We start from the raw sequence: 16,931 nt of genomic DNA, 5'->3' as shown, positions 1-16,931 counted from the left end.
CCAACAAAAATTGACAAGAACCACGAAAAGTTCTTGTATTTTAAGATAAAATCTTACTCTATTAAGGAAAAAACTTCCAGCTTGCTGAAATATGTTCATTTGCTGAAAACCATCAAAACCACGAAAAGTTCTTGTATTTGAAGATAAAATCTTTTTGCTTTGAAGAAGAAAGATCTAGCTGACTGAAATAAGTTCATTAGATGAAAACCAACAAAAATTGACAAGAACCACGAAAAGTTCTTGTATTTTAAGATAAAATCTTACTCTATTAAGGAAAAAACTTCCAGCTCGCTGAAATATGTTCATTTGCTGAAAACCATCAAAACCACGAAAAGTTCTTGTATTTGAAGATAAAATCTTTTTGCTTTGAAGAAGAAAGATCCAGCTGACTGAAATAAGTTCATTAGATGAAAACCAACAAAAATTGACAAGAACCACGAAAAGTTCTTGTATTTTAAGATAAAATCTTACTCTATTAAGGAAAAAACTTCCAGCTCGCTGAAATATGTTCATTTGCTGAAAACCATCAAAACCACGAAAAGTTCTTGTATTTGAAGATAAAATCTTTTTGCTTTGAAGAAGAAAGATCTAGCTGACTGAAATAAGTTCATTAGATGAAAACCAACAAAAATTGACAAGAACCACGAAAGGTTCTTGTATTTTAAGATAAAATCTTACGCTACTAATGAAAAAAATTCTTGCTCGCTGAAATCTGTTCATTTGCTGAAAACCAACAAAACCACGAAAAGTTCTTGTATTTGAAGATAAAATCTTTTTGCTTTGAAGAAGAAAGATCGAGCTGACTGAAATAAGTTCATTAGATGAAAACCAACAAAAATTGACAAGAACCACGAAAAGTTCTTGTATTTTAAGATAAAATCTTACGCTATTAAGGAAAAAACTTCCAGCTCGCTGAAATATGTTCAGTTGTGAAAACCATCAAAACCACGAAAAGTTCTTGTATTTGAAGATAAAATCTTTTTGCTTTGAAGAAGAAAGATCCAGCTGACTGAAATAAGTTCATTAGATGAAAACCAACAAAAATTGACAAGAACCACGAAAGGTTCTTGTATTTTAAGATAAAATCTTACGCTACTCATGAAAAAAATTCTTGCTCGCTGAAATCTGTTCATTTGCTGAAAACCATCAAAACCACGAAAAGTTCTTGTATTTGAAGATAAAATCTTTTTGCTTTGAAGAAGAAAGATCTAGCTGACTGAAATAAGTTCATGAGATGAAAAGCAACAAAAATTGACAAGAACCACGAAAAGTTCTTGTATTTTAAGATAAAATCTTACTCTATTAAGGAAAAAACTCCCAGATCGCTGAAATATGTTCATTTGCTGAAAACCATCAAAACCATGAAAAGTTCTTGTATTTGAAGACAAAATCTTTTTGCTTTGAAGAAGAAAGATCTAGCTGACTGAAATAAGTTCATTAGATGAAAACCAACAAAAATTGACAAGAACCACGAAAAGTTCTTGTATTTTAAGATAAAATCTTACGCTATTAAGGAAAAAACTTCCAGCTCGCTGAAATATGTTCATTTGTGAAAACCATCAAAACCACGAAAAGTTCTTGTATTTGAAGATAAAATCTTTTTGCTTTGAAGAAGAAAGATCTAGCTGACTGAAATAAGTTCATTAGATGAAAACCAACAAAAATTGACAAGAACCACGAAAAGTTCTTGTATTTTAAGATAAAATCTTACTCTATTAAGGAAAAAACTTCCAGCTCGCTGAAATATGTTCATTTGCTGAAAACCATCAAAACCACGAAAAGTTCTTGTATTTGAAGATAAAATCTTTTTGCTTTGAAGAAGAAAGATCTAGCTGACTGAAATAAGTTCATTAGATGAAAACCAACAAAAATTGACAAGAACCACGAAAGGTTCTTGTATTTTAAGATAAAATCTTACGCTACTAATGAAAAAAATTCTTGCTCGCTGAAATCTGTTCATTTGCTGAAAACCATCAAAACCACGAAAAGTTCTTGTATTTGAAGATAAAATCTTTTTGCTTTGAAGAAGAAAGATCTAGCTGACTGAAATAAGTTCATGAGATGAAAACCAACAAAAATTGACAAGAACCACGAAAAGTTCTTGTATTTTAAGATAAAATCTTACGCTATTAAAGAAAAAACTTCTTGCTCGCTGAAATCTGTTCATTTGCTGAAAACCAACAAAACAACGAAAAGTTCTTGTGTTTGAGGATAAAATCCTTTTGCTTTGAAGAAGAAAGATCTAGCTGACTGAAATAAGTTCATCAGATGAAAACCAACAAAAATTGACAAGAACCACGAAAGGTTCTTGTATTTTAAGATAAAATCTTACGCTACTGAAGAAAAAACTTCTTGCTCGCTGAAATCTGTTCATTTGCTGAAAACCAACAAAACCACGAAAAGTTCTTGTATTTGAATATAAAATCTTTTTGCTTTGAAGAAGAAAGATCTAGCTGACTGAAATAAGTTCATTAGATGAAAACCAACAAAAATTGACAAGAACCACGAAAAGTTCTTGTATTTTAAGATAAAATCTTACGCTATTAAAGAAAAAACTCCCAGATCGCTGAAATATGTTCATTTGCTGAAAACCAACAAAACCACGAAAAGTTCTTGTATTTGAAGATAAAATCTTTTTGCTTTGAAGAAGAAAGATCTAGCTGACTGAAATAAGTTCATTGGATGAAAACCAACAAAAATTGACAAGAACCACGAAAAGTTCTTGTATTTTAAGATAAAATCTTACTCTATTAAGGAAAAAACTTCCAGCTTGCTGAAATATGTTCATTTGCTGAAAACCATCAAAACCACGAAAAGTTCTTGTATTTGAAGATAAAATCTTTTTGCTTTGAAGAAGAAAGATCTAGCTGACTGAAATAAGTTCATTAGATGAAAACCAACAAAAATTGACAAGAACCACGAAAAGTTCTTGTATTTTAAGATAAAATCTTACTCTATTAAGGAAAAAACTTCCAGCTCGCTGAAATATGTTCATTTGCTGAAAACCATCAAAACCACGAAAAGTTCTTGTATTTGAAGATAAAATCTTTTTGCTTTGAAGAAGAAAGATCTAGCTGACTGAAATAAGTTCATGAGATGAAAACCAACAAAAATTGACAAGAACCACGAAAAGTTCATGTATTTTAAGATAAAATCTTACGCTATTAAGGAAAAAACTTCCAGCTCGCTGAAATATGTTCATTTGCTGAAAACCATCAAAACCACGAAAAGTTCTTGTATTTGAAGATAAAATCTTTTTGCTTTGAAGAAGAAAGATCCAGCTGACTGAAATAAGTTCATTAGATGAAAACCAACAAAAATTGACAAGAACCACGAAAAGTTCTTGTATTTTAAGATAAAATCTTACTCTATTAAGGAAAAAACTTCCAGCTCGCTGAAATATGTTCATTTGCTGAAAACCATCAAAACCACGAAAAGTTCTTGTATTTGAAGATAAAATCTTTTTGCTTTGAAGAAGAAAGATCCAGCTGACTGAAATAAGTTCATGAGATGAAAACCAACAAAAATTGACAAGAACCACGAAAAGTTCTTGTATTTTAAGATAAAATCTTACGCTATTAAAGAAAAAACTTCTTGCTCCCTGAAATCTGTTCATTTGCTGAAAACCAACAAAACCACGTAAAGTTCTTGTATTTGAAGATAAAATCTTTTTGCTTTGAAGAAGAAAGATCTAGCTGACTGAAATAAGTTCATTAGATGAAAACCAACAAAATTTGTCAAGAACCACGAAAGGTTCTTGTATTTTAAGATAAAATCTTATGCTGCTAATGAAAAAAATTCTTGCTCGCTGAAATCTGTTCATTTGCTGAAAACCAACAAAACCACGAAAAGTTCTTGTATTTGAAGATAAAATCTTTTTGCTTTGAAGAAGAAAGATCTAGCTGACTGAAATAAGTTCATTAGATGAAAACCAACAAAAATTGACAAGAACCACGAAAAGTTCTTGTATTTTAAGATAAAATCTTACGCTATTAAAGAAAAAACTCCCAGATCGCTGAAATATGTTCATTTGCTGAAAACCAACAAAACCACGAAAAGTTCTTGTATTTGAAGATAAAATCCTTTTGCTTTGAAGAAGAAAGATCTAGCTGACTGAAATAAGTTCATTGGATGAAAACCAACAAAAATTGACAAGAACCACGAAAAGTTCTTGTATTTTAAGATAAAATCTTACTCTATTAAGGAAAAAACTTCCAGCTTGCTGAAATATGTTCATTTGCTGAAAACCATCAAAACCACGAAAAGTTCTTGTATTTGAAGATAAAATCTTTTTGCTTTGAAGAAGAAAGATCTAGCTGACTGAAATAAGTTCATTAGATGAAAACCAACAAAAATTGACAAGAACCACGAAAAGTTCTTGTATTTTAAGATAAAATCTTACTCTATTAAGGAAAAAACTTCCAGCTCGCTGAAATATGTTCATTTGCTGAAAACCATCAAAACCACGAAAAGTTCTTGTATTTGAAGATAAAATCTTTTTGCTTTGAAGAAGAAAGATCTAGCTGACTGAAATAAGTTCATGAGATGAAAACCAACAAAAATTGACAAGAACCACGAAAAGTTCTTGTATTTTAAGATAAAATCTTACGCTATTAAGGAAAAAACTTCCAGCTCGCTGAAATATGTTCATTTGCTGAAAACCATCAAAACCACGAAAAGTTCTTGTATTTGAAGATAAAATCTTTTTGCTTTGAAGAAGAAAGATCCAGCTGACTGAAATAAGTTCATTAGATGAAAACCAACAAAAATTGACAAGAACCACGAAAAGTTCTTGTATTTTAAGATAAAATCTTACTCTATTAAGGAAAAAACTTCCAGCTCGCTGAAATATGTTCATTTGCTGAAAACCATCAAAACCACGAAAAGTTCTTGTATTTGAAGATAAAATCTTTTTGCTTTGAAGAAGAAAGATCTAGCTGACTGAAATAAGTTCATGAGATGAAAACCAACAAAAATTGACAAGAACCACGAAAAGTTCTTGTATTTTAAGATAAAATCTTACGCTATTAAAGAAAAAACTTCTTGCTCGCTGAAATCTGTTCATTTGCTGAAAACCAACAAAACCACGAAAAGTTCTTGTATTTGAAGATAAAATCTTTTTGCTTTGAAGAAGAAAGATCTAGCTGACTGAAATAAGTTCATTAGATGAAAACCAACAAAAATTGACAAGAACCACGAAAAGTTCTTGTATTTTAAGATAAAATCTTACGCTATTAAAGAAAAAACTCCCAGATCGCTGAAATATGTTCATTTGCTGAAAACCAACAAAACCACGAAAAGTTCTTGTATTTGAAGATAAAATCCTTTTGCTTTGAAGAAGAAAGATCTAGCTGACTGAAATAAGTTCATGAGATGAAAACCAACAAAAATTGACAAGAACCACGAAAGGTTCTTGTATTTTAAGATAAAATCTTACGCTACTAATGAAAAAAATTCTTGCTCGCTGAAATCTGTTCATTTGCTGAAAACCAACAAAACCACGAAAAATTCTTGTATTTGAAGATAAAATCTTTTTGCTTTGAAGAAGAAAGATCTAGCTGACTGAAATAAGTTCATTAGATGAAAACCAACAAAAATTGACAAGAACCACGAAAAGTTCTTGTATTTTAAGATAAAATCTTACTCTATTAAAGAAAAAACTCCCAGATCGCTGAAATATGTTCATTTGCTGAAAACCAACAAAACCACGAAAAGTTCTTGTATTTGAAGATAAAATCTTTTTGCTTTGAAGAAGAAAGATCTAGCTGACTGAAATAAGTTCATTGGATGAAAACCAACACAAATTGACAAGAACCACGAAAAGTTCTTGTATTTTAAGATAAAATCTTACTCTATTAAGGAAAAAACTTCCAGCTTGCTGAAATATGTTCATTTGCTGAAAACCATCAAAACCACGAAAAGTTCTTGTATTTGAAGATAAAATCTTTTTGCTTTGAAGAAGAAAGATCTAGCTGACTGAAATAAGTTCATTAGATGAAAACCAACAAAAATTGACAAGAACCACGAAAAGTTCTTGTATTTTAAGATAAAATCTTACTCTATTAAGGAAAAAACTTCCAGCTCGCTGAAATATGTTCATTTGCTGAAAACCATCAAAACCACGAAAAGTTCTTGTATTTGAAGATAAAATCTTTTTGCTTTGAAGAAGAAAGATCTAGCTGACTGAAATAAGTTCATGAGATGAAAACCAACAAAAATTGACAAGAACCACGAAAAGTTCATGTATTTTAAGATAAAATCTTACGCTATTAAGGAAAAAACTTCCAGCTCGCTGAAATATGTTCATTTGCTGAAAACCATCAAAACCACGAAAAGTTCTTGTATTTGAAGATAAAATCTTTTTGCTTTGAAGAAGAAAGATCCAGCTGACTGAAATAAGTTCATTAGATGAAAACCAACAAAAATTGACAAGAACCACGAAAAGTTCTTGTATTTTAAGATAAAATCTTACTCTATTAAGGAAAAAACTTCCAGCTCGCTGAAATATGTTCATTTGCTGAAAACCATCAAAACCACGAAAAGTTCTTGTATTTGAAGATAAAATCTTTTTGCTTTGAAGAAGAAAGATCCAGCTGACTGAAATAAGTTCATGAGATGAAAACCAACAAAAATTGACAAGAACCACGAAAAGTTCTTGTATTTTAAGATAAAATCTTACGCTATTAAAGAAAAAACTTCTTGCTCCCTGAAATCTGTTCATTTGCTGAAAACCAACAAAACCACGTAAAGTTCTTGTATTTGAAGATAAAATCTTTTTGCTTTGAAGAAGAAAGATCTAGCTGACTGAAATAAGTTCATTAGATGAAAACCAACAAAATTTGTCAAGAACCACGAAAGGTTCTTGTATTTTAAGATAAAATCTTATGCTGCTAATGAAAAAAATTCTTGCTCGCTGAAATCTGTTCATTTGCTGAAAACCAACAAAACCACGAAAAGTTCTTGTATTTGAAGATAAAATCTTTTTGCTTTGAAGAAGAAAGATCTAGCTGACTGAAATAAGTTCATTAGATGAAAACCAACAAAAATTGACAAGAACCACGAAAAGTTCTTGTATTTTAAGATAAAATCTTACGCTATTAAAGAAAAAACTCCCAGATCGCTGAAATATGTTCATTTGCTGAAAACCAACAAAACCACGAAAAGTTCTTGTATTTGAAGATAAAATCCTTTTGCTTTGAAGAAGAAAGATCTAGCTGACTGAAATAAGTTCATTGGATGAAAACCAACAAAAATTGACAAGAACCACGAAAAGTTCTTGTATTTTAAGATAAAATCTTACTCTATTAAGGAAAAAACTTCCAGCTTGCTGAAATATGTTCATTTGCTGAAAACCATCAAAACCACGAAAAGTTCTTGTATTTGAAGATAAAATCTTTTTGCTTTGAAGAAGAAAGATCTAGCTGACTGAAATAAGTTCATTAGATGAAAACCAACAAAAATTGACAAGAACCACGAAAAGTTCTTGTATTTTAAGATAAAATCTTACTCTATTAAGGAAAAAACTTCCAGCTCGCTGAAATATGTTCATTTGCTGAAAACCATCAAAACCACGAAAAGTTCTTGTATTTGAAGATAAAATCTTTTTGCTTTGAAGAAGAAAGATCTAGCTGACTGAAATAAGTTCATGAGATGAAAACCAACAAAAATTGACAAGAACCACGAAAAGTTCTTGTATTTTAAGATAAAATCTTACGCTATTAAGGAAAAAACTTCCAGCTCGCTGAAATATGTTCATTTGCTGAAAACCATCAAAACCACGAAAAGTTCTTGTATTTGAAGATAAAATCTTTTTGCTTTGAAGAAGAAAGATCCAGCTGACTGAAATAAGTTCATTAGATGAAAACCAACAAAAATTGACAAGAACCACGAAAAGTTCTTGTATTTTAAGATAAAATCTTACTCTATTAAGGAAAAAACTTCCAGCTCGCTGAAATATGTTCATTTGCTGAAAACCATCAAAACCACGAAAAGTTCTTGTATTTGAAGATAAAATCTTTTTGCTTTGAAGAAGAAAGATCTAGCTGACTGAAATAAGTTCATGAGATGAAAACCAACAAAAATTGACAAGAACCACGAAAAGTTCTTGTATTTTAAGATAAAATCTTACGCTATTAAAGAAAAAACTTCTTGCTCGCTGAAATCTGTTCATTTGCTGAAAACCAACAAAACCACGAAAAGTTCTTGTATTTGAAGATAAAATCTTTTTGCTTTGAAGAAGAAAGATCTAGCTGACTGAAATAAGTTCATTAGATGAAAACCAACAAAAATTGACAAGAACCACGAAAAGTTCTTGTATTTTAAGATAAAATCTTACGCTATTAAAGAAAAAACTCCCAGATCGCTGAAATATGTTCATTTGCTGAAAACCAACAAAACCACGAAAAGTTCTTGTATTTGAAGATAAAATCCTTTTGCTTTGAAGAAGAAAGATCTAGCTGACTGAAATAAGTTCATGAGATGAAAACCAACAAAAATTGACAAGAACCACGAAAGGTTCTTGTATTTTAAGATAAAATCTTACGCTACTAATGAAAAAAATTCTTGCTCGCTGAAATCTGTTCATTTGCTGAAAACCAACAAAACCACGAAAAATTCTTGTATTTGAAGATAAAATCTTTTTGCTTTGAAGAAGAAAGATCTAGCTGACTGAAATAAGTTCATTAGATGAAAACCAACAAAAATTGACAAGAACCACGAAAAGTTCTTGTATTTTAAGATAAAATCTTACTCTATTAAGGAAAAAACTCCCAGATCGCTGAAATATGTTCATTTGCTGAAAACCATCAAAACCATGAAAAGTTCTTGTATTTGAAGATAAAATCTTTTTGCTTTGAAGAAGAAAGATCTAGCTGACTGAAATAAGTTCATTAGATGAAAACCAACAAAAATTGACAAGAACCACGAAAAGTTCTTGTATTTTAAGATAAAATCTTACGCTATTAAGGAAAAAACTTCCAGCTCGCTGAAATATGTTCATTTGTGAAAACCATCAAAACCACGAAAAGTTCTTGTATTTGAAGATAAAATCTTTTTGCTTTGAAGAAGAAAGATCTAGCTGACTGAAATAAGTTCATTAGATGAAAACCAACAAAAATTGACAAGAACCACGAAAAGTTCTTGTATTTTAAGATAAAATCTGACTCTATTAAGGAAAAAACTTCCAGCTCGCTGAAATATGTTCATTTGCTGAAAACCATCAAAACCACGAAAAGTTCTTGTATTTGAAGATAAAATCTTTTTGCTTTGAAGAAGAAAGATCTAGCTGACTGAAATAAGTTCATTAGATGAAAACCAACAAAAATTGACAAGAACCACGAAAGGTTCTTGTATTTTAAGATAAAATCTTACGCTACTAATGAAAAAAATTCTTGCTCGCTGAAATCTGTTCATTTGCTGAAAACCATCAAAACCACGAAAAGTTCTTGTATTTGAAGATAAAATCTTTTTGCTTTGAAGAAGAAAGATCTAGCTGACTGAAATAAGTTCATGAGATGAAAACCAACAAAAATTGACAAGAACCACGAAAAGTTCTTGTATTTTAAGATAAAATCTTACGCTATTAAAGAAAAAACTTCTTGCTCGCTGAAATCTGTTCATTTGCTGAAAACCAACAAAACAACGAAAAGTTCTTGTGTTTGAGGATAAAATCCTTTTGCTTTGAAGAAGAAAGATCGAGCTGACTGAAATAAGTTCATCAGATGAAAACCAACAAAAATTGACAAGAACCACGAAAGGTTCTTGTATTTTAAGATAAAATCTTACGCTACTGAAGAAAAAACTTCTTGCTCGCTGAAATCTGTTCATTTGCTGAAAACCAACAAAACCACGAAAAGTTCTTGTATTTGAATATAAAATCTTTTTGCTTTGAAGAAGAAAGATCTAGCTGACTGAAATAAGTTCATTAGATGAAAACCAACAAAAATTGACAAGAACCACGAAAAGTTCTTGTATTTTAAGATAAAATCTTACGCTATTAAAGAAAAAACTCCCAGATCGCTGAAATATGTTCATTTGCTGAAAACCAACAAAACCACGAAAAGTTCTTGTATTTGAAGATAAAATCTTTTTGCTTTGAAGAAGAAAGATCTCGCTGACTGAAATAAGTTCATTGGATGAAAACCAACAAAAATTGACAAGAACCACGAAAAGTTCTTGTATTTTAAGATAAAATCTTACTCTATTAAGGAAAAAACTTCCAGCTTGCTGAAATATGTTCATTTGCTGAAAACCATCAAAACCACGAAAAGTTCTTGTATTTGAAGATAAAATCTTTTTGCTTTGAAGAAGAAAGATCTAGCTGACTGAAATAAGTTCATTAGATGAAAACCAACAAAAATTGACAAGAACCACGAAAAGTTCTTCTATTTTAAGATAAAATCTTACTCTATTAAGGAAAAAACTTCCAGCTCGCTGAAATATGTTCATTTGCTGAAAACCATCAAAACCACGAAAAGTTCTTGTATTTGAAGATAAAATCTTTTTGCTTTGAAGAAGAAAGATCTAGCTGACTGAAATAAGTTCATGAGATGAAAACCAACAAAAATTGACAAGAACCACGAAAAGTTCATGTATTTTAAGATAAAATCTTACGCTATTAAGGAAAAAACTTCCAGCTCGCTGAAATATGTTCATTTGCTGAAAACCATCAAAACCACGAAAAGTTCTTGTATTTGAAGATAAAATCTTTTTGCTTTGAAGAAGAAAGATCCAGCTGACTGAAATAAGTTCATTAGATGAAAACCAACAAAAATTGACAAGAACCACGAAAAGTTCTTGTATTTTAAGATAAAATCTTACTCTATTAAGGAAAAAACTTCCAGCTCGCTGAAATATGTTCATTTGCTGAAAACCATCAAAACCACGAAAAGTTCTTGTATTTGAAGATAAAATCTTTTTGCTTTGAAGAAGAAAGATCTAGCTGACTGAAATAAGTTCATGAGATGAAAACCAACAAAAATTGACAAGAACCACGAAAAGTTCTTGTATTTTAAGATAAAATCTTACGCTATTAAAGAAAAAACTTCTTGCTCCCTGAAATCTGTTCATTTGCTGAAAACCATCAAAACCACGAAAAGTTCTTGTATTTGAAGATAAAATCTTTTTGCTTTGAAGAAGAAAGATCTAGCTGACTGAAATAAGTTCATTAGATGAAAACCAACAAAAATTGACAAGAACCACGAAAAGTTCTTGTATTTTAAGATAAAATCTTACTCTATTAAGGAAAAAACTTCCAGCTCGCTGAAATATGTTCATTTGCTGAAAACCATCAAAACCACGAAAAGTTCTTGTATTTGAAGATAAAATCTTTTTGCTTTGAAGAAGAAAGATCTAGCTGACTGAAATAAGTTCATTAGATGAAAACCAACAAAAATTGACAAGAACCACGAAAGGTTCTTGTATTTTAAGATAAAATCTTACGCTACTAATGAAAAAAATTCTTGCTCGCTGAAATCTGTTCATTTGCTGAAAACCATCAAAACCACGAAAAGTTCTTGTATTTGAAGATAAAATCTTTTTGCTTTGAAGAAGAAAGATCTAGCTGACTGAAATAAGTTCATGAGATGAAAACCAACAAAAATTGACAAGAACCACGAAAAGTTCTTGTATTTTAAGATAAAATCTTACGCTATTAAAGAAAAAACTTCTTGCTCGCTGAAATCTGTTCATTTGCTGAAAACCAACAAAACAACGAAAAGTTCTTGTGTTTGAGGATAAAATCCTTTTGCTTTGAAGAAGAAAGATCTAGCTGACTGAAATAAGTTCATCAGATGAAAACCAACAAAAATTGACAAGAACCACGAAAGGTTCTTGTATTTTAAGATAAAATCTTACGCTACTGAAGAAAAAACTTCTTGCTCGCTGAAATCTGTTCATTTGCTGAAAACCAACAAAACCACGAAAAGTTCTTGTTTTTGAATATAAAATCTTTTTGCTTTGAAGAAGAAAGATCTAGCTGACTGAAATAAGTTCATTAGATGAAAACCAACAAAAATTGACAAGAACCACGAAAAGTTCTTGTATTTTAAGATAAAATCTTACGCTATTAAAGAAAAAACTCCCAGATCGCTGAAATATGTTCATTTGCTGAAAACCAACAAAACCACGAAAAGTTCTTGTATTTGAAGATAAAATCTTTTTGCTTTGAAGAAGAAAGATCTAGCTGACTGAAATAAGTTCATTGGATGAAAACCAACAAAAATTGACAAGAACCACGAAAAGTTCTTGTATTTTAAGATAAAATCTTACTCTATTAAGGAAAAAACTTCCAGCTTGCTGAAATATGTTCATTTGCTGAAAACCATCAAAACCACGAAAAGTTCTTGTATTTGAAGATAAAATCTTTTTGCTTTGAAGAAGAAAGATCTAGCTGACTGAAATAAGTTCATTAGATGAAAACCAACAAAAATTGACAAGAACCACGAAAAGTTCTTGTATTTTAAGATAAAATCTTACTCTATTAAGGAAAAAACTTCCAGCTCGCTGAAATATGTTCATTTGCTGAAAACCATCAAAACCACGAAAAGTTCTTGTATTTGAAGATAAAATCTTTTTGCTTTGAAGAAGAAAGATCTAGCTGACTGAAATAAGTTCATGAGATGAAAACCAACAAAAATTGACAAGAACCACGAAAAGTTCTTGTATTTTAAGATAAAATCTTACGCTATTAAGGAAAAAACTTCCAGCTCGCTGAAATATGTTCATTTGCTGAAAACCATCAAAACCACGAAAAGTTCTTGTATTTGAAGATAAAATCTTTTTGCTTTGAAGAAGAAAGATCCAGCTGACTGAAATAAGTTCATTAGATGAAAACCAACAAAAATTGACAAGAACCACGAAAAGTTCTTGTATTTTAAGATAAAATCTTACTCTATTAAGGAAAAAACTTCCAGCTCGCTGAAATATGTTCATTTGCTGAAAACCATCAAAACCACGAAAAGTTCTTGTATTTGAAGATAAAATCTTTTTGCTTTGAAGAAGAAAGATCTAGCTGACTGAAATAAGTTCATCAGATGAAAACCAACAAAAATTGACAAGAACCACGAAAAGTTCTTGTATTTTAAGATAAAATCTTACGCTATTAAAGAAAAAACTTCTTGCTCCCTGAAATCTGTTCATTTGCTGAAAACCAACAAAACCACGTAAAGTTCTTGTATTTGAAGATAAAATCTTTTTGCTTTGAAGAAGAAAGATCTAGCTGACTGAAATAAGTTCATTAGATGAAAACCAACAAAATTTGTCAAGAACCACGAAAGGTTCTTGTATTTTAAGATAAAATCTTATGCTGCTAATGAAAAAAATTCTTGCTCGCTGAAATCTGTTCATTTGCTGAAAACCAACAAAACCACGAAAAGTTCTTGTATTTGAAGATAAAATCTTTTTGCTTTGAAGAAGAAAGATCTAGCTGACTGAAATAAGTTCATTAGATGAAAACCAACAAAAATTGACAAGAACCACGAAAAGTTCTTGTATTTTAAGATAAAATCTTACGCTATTAAAGAAAAAACTCCCAGATCGCTGAAATATGTTCATTTGCTGAAAACCAACAAAACCACGAAAAGTTCTTGTATTTGAAGATAAAATCCTTTTGCTTTGAAGAAGAAAGATCTAGCTGACTGAAATAAGTTCATGAGATGAAAACCAACAAAAATTGACAAGAACCACGAAAAGTTCTTGTATTCTAAGATAAAATCTTACGCTATTAAAGAAAAAACTTCTTGCTCCCTGAAATCTGTTCATTTGCTGAAAACCAACAAAACCACGTAAAGTTCTTGTATTTGAAGATAAAATCTTTTTGCTTTGAAGAAGAAAGATCTAGCTGACTGAAATAAGTTCATTAGATGAAAACCAACAAAATTTGTCAAGAACCACGAAAGGTTCTTGTATTTTAAGATAAAATCTTATGCTGCTAATGAAAAAAATTCTTGCTCGCTGAAATCTGTTCATTTGCTGAAAACCAACAAAACCACGAAAAGTTCTTGTATTTGAAGATAAAATCTTTTTGCTTTGAAGAAGAAAGATCTAGCTGACTGAAATAAGTTCATTAGATGAAAACCAACAAAAATTGACAAGAACCACGAAAAGTTCTTGTATTTTAAGATAAAATCTTACGCTATTAAAGAAAAAACTCCCAGATCGCTGAAATATGTTCATTTGCTGAAAACCAACAAAACCACGAAAAGTTCTTGTATTTGAAGATAAAATCCTTTTGCTTTGAAGAAGAAAGATCTAGCTGACTGAAATAAGTTCATTGGATGAAAACCAACAAAAATTGACAAGAACCACGAAAAGTTCTTGTATTTTAAGATAAAATCTTACTCTATTAAGGAAAAAACTTCCAGCTCGCTGAAATATGTTCATTTGCTGAAAACCATCAAAACCACGAAAAATTCTTGTATTTGAAGATAAAATCTTTTTGCTTTGAAGAAGAAAGATCCAGCTGACTGAAATAAGTTCATTCGATGAAAACCAACAAAAATTGACAAGAACCACGAAAAGTTCTTGTATTTTAAGATAAAATCTTACTCTATTAAGGAAAAAACTTCCAGCTCGCTGAAATATGTTCATTTGCTGAAAACCATCAAAACCACGAAAAGTTCTTGTATTTGAAGATAAAATCTTTTTGCTTTGAAGAAGAAAGATCTAGCCGACTGAAATAAGTTCATTAGTTGAAAACCAACAAAAATTGACAAGAACCACGAAAGGTTCTTGTATTTTAAGATAAAATCTTATGCTGCTAATGAAAAAAATTCTTGCTCGCTGAAATCTGTTCATTTGCTGAAAACCAACAAAACCACGAAAAGTTCTTGTATTTGAAGATAAAATCTTTTTGCTTTGAAGAAGAAAGATCTAGCTGACTGAAATAAGTTCATTAGATGAAAACCAACAAAAATTGACAAGAACCACGAAAAGTTCTTGTATTTTAAGATAAAATCTTACGCTATTAAAGAAAAAACTCCCAGATCGCTGAAATATGTTCATTTGCTGAAAACCAACAAAACCACGAAAAGTTCTTGTATTTGAAGATAAAATCCTTTTGCTTTGAAGAAGAAAGATCTAGCTGACTGAAATAAGTTCATTGGATGAAAACCAACAAAAATTGACAAGAACCACGAAAAGTTCTTGTATTTTAAGATAAAATCTTACTCTATTAAGGAAAAAACTTCCAGCTCGCTGAAATATGTTCATTTGCTGAAAACCATCAAAACCACGAAAAGTTCTTGTATTTGAAGATAAAATCTTTTTGCTTTGAAGAAGAAAGATCTGGCTGACTGAAATAAGTTCATTAGATGAAAACCAACAAAAATTGACAAGAACCACGAAAAGTTCTTGTATTTTAAGATAAAATCTTACTCTATTAAGGAAAAAACTTCCAGCTCGCTGAAATATGTTCATTTGCTGAAAACCATCAAAACCACGAAAAGTTCTTGTATTTGAAGATAAAATCTTTTTGCTTTGAAGAAGAAAGATCTAGCCGACTGAAATAAGTTCATTAGTTGAAAACCAACAAAAATTGACAAGAACCACGAAAGGTTCTTGTATTTTAAGATAAAATCTTATGCTGCTAATGAAAAAAATTCTTGCTCGCTGAAATCTGTTCATTTGCTGAAAACCAACAAAACCACGAAAAGTTCTTGTATTTGAAGATAAAATCTTTTTGCTTTGAAGAAGAAAGATCTAGCTGACTGAAATAAGTTCATTAGATGAAAACCAACAAAAATTGACAAGAACCACGAAAAGTTCTTGTATTTTAAGATAAAATCTTACGCTATTAAAGAAAAAACTCCCAGATCGCTGAAATATGTTCATTTGCTGAAAACCAACAAAACCACGAAAAGTTCTTGTATTTGAAGATAAAATCCTTTTGCTTTGAAGAAGAAAGATCTAGCTGACTGAAATAAGTTCATTGGATGAAAACCAACAAAAATTGACAAGAACCACGAAAAGTTCTTGTATTTTAAGATAAAATCTTACTCTATTAAGGAAAAAACTTCCAGCTCGCTGAAATATGTTCATTTGCTGAAAACCATCAAAACCACGAAAAGTTCTTGTATTTGAAGATAAAATCTTTTTGCTTTGAAGAAGAAAGATCTGGCTGACTGAAATAAGTTCATTAGATGAAAACCAACAAAAATTGACAAGAACCACGAAAAGTTCTTGTATTTTAAGATAAAATCTTACTCTATTAAGGAAAAAACTTCCAGCTCGCTGAAATATGTTCATTTGCTGAAAACCATCAAAACCACGAAAAGTTCTTGTATTTGAAGATAAAATCTTTTTGCTTTGAAGAAGAAAGATCTAGCTGACTGAAATAAGTTCATTAGATGAAAACCAACAAAAATTGACAAGAACCACGAAAAGTTCTTGTATTTTAAGATAAAATCTTACGCTATTAAGGAAAAAACTTCCAGCTCGCTGAAATATGTTCATTTGCTGAAAACCATCAAAACCACGAAAAGTTCTTGTATTTGAAGATAAAATCTTTTTGCTTTGAAGAAGAAAGATCCAGCTGACTGAAATAAGTTCATTCGATGAAAACCAACAAAAATTGACAAGAACCACGAAAAGTTCTTGTATTTTAAGATAAAATCTTACTCTATTAAGGAAAAAACTTCCAGCTCGCTGAAATATGTTCATTTGCTGAAAACCATCAAAACCACGAAAAGTTCTTGTATTTGAAGATAAAATCTTTTTGCTTTGAAGAAGAAAGATCTAGCTGACTGAAATAAGTTCATTAGATGAAAACCAACAAAAATTGACAAGAACCACGAAAGGTTCTTGTATTTTAAGATAAAATCTTACGCTACTAATGAAAAAAATTCTTGCTCGCTGAAATCTGTTCATTTGCTGAAAACCAACAAAACCACGAAAAGTTCTTGTATTTGAAGATAAAATCTTTTTGCTTTGAAGAA

The sequence above is a fragment of the Heptranchias perlo genome, chromosome 7 (genome assembly GCF_035084215.1).
Source record: "Heptranchias perlo isolate sHepPer1 chromosome 7, sHepPer1.hap1, whole genome shotgun sequence".
NCBI lineage: Eukaryota > Metazoa > Chordata > Chondrichthyes > Hexanchiformes > Hexanchidae > Heptranchias > Heptranchias perlo.
This window is presented reverse-complemented; position numbering follows the sequence as displayed.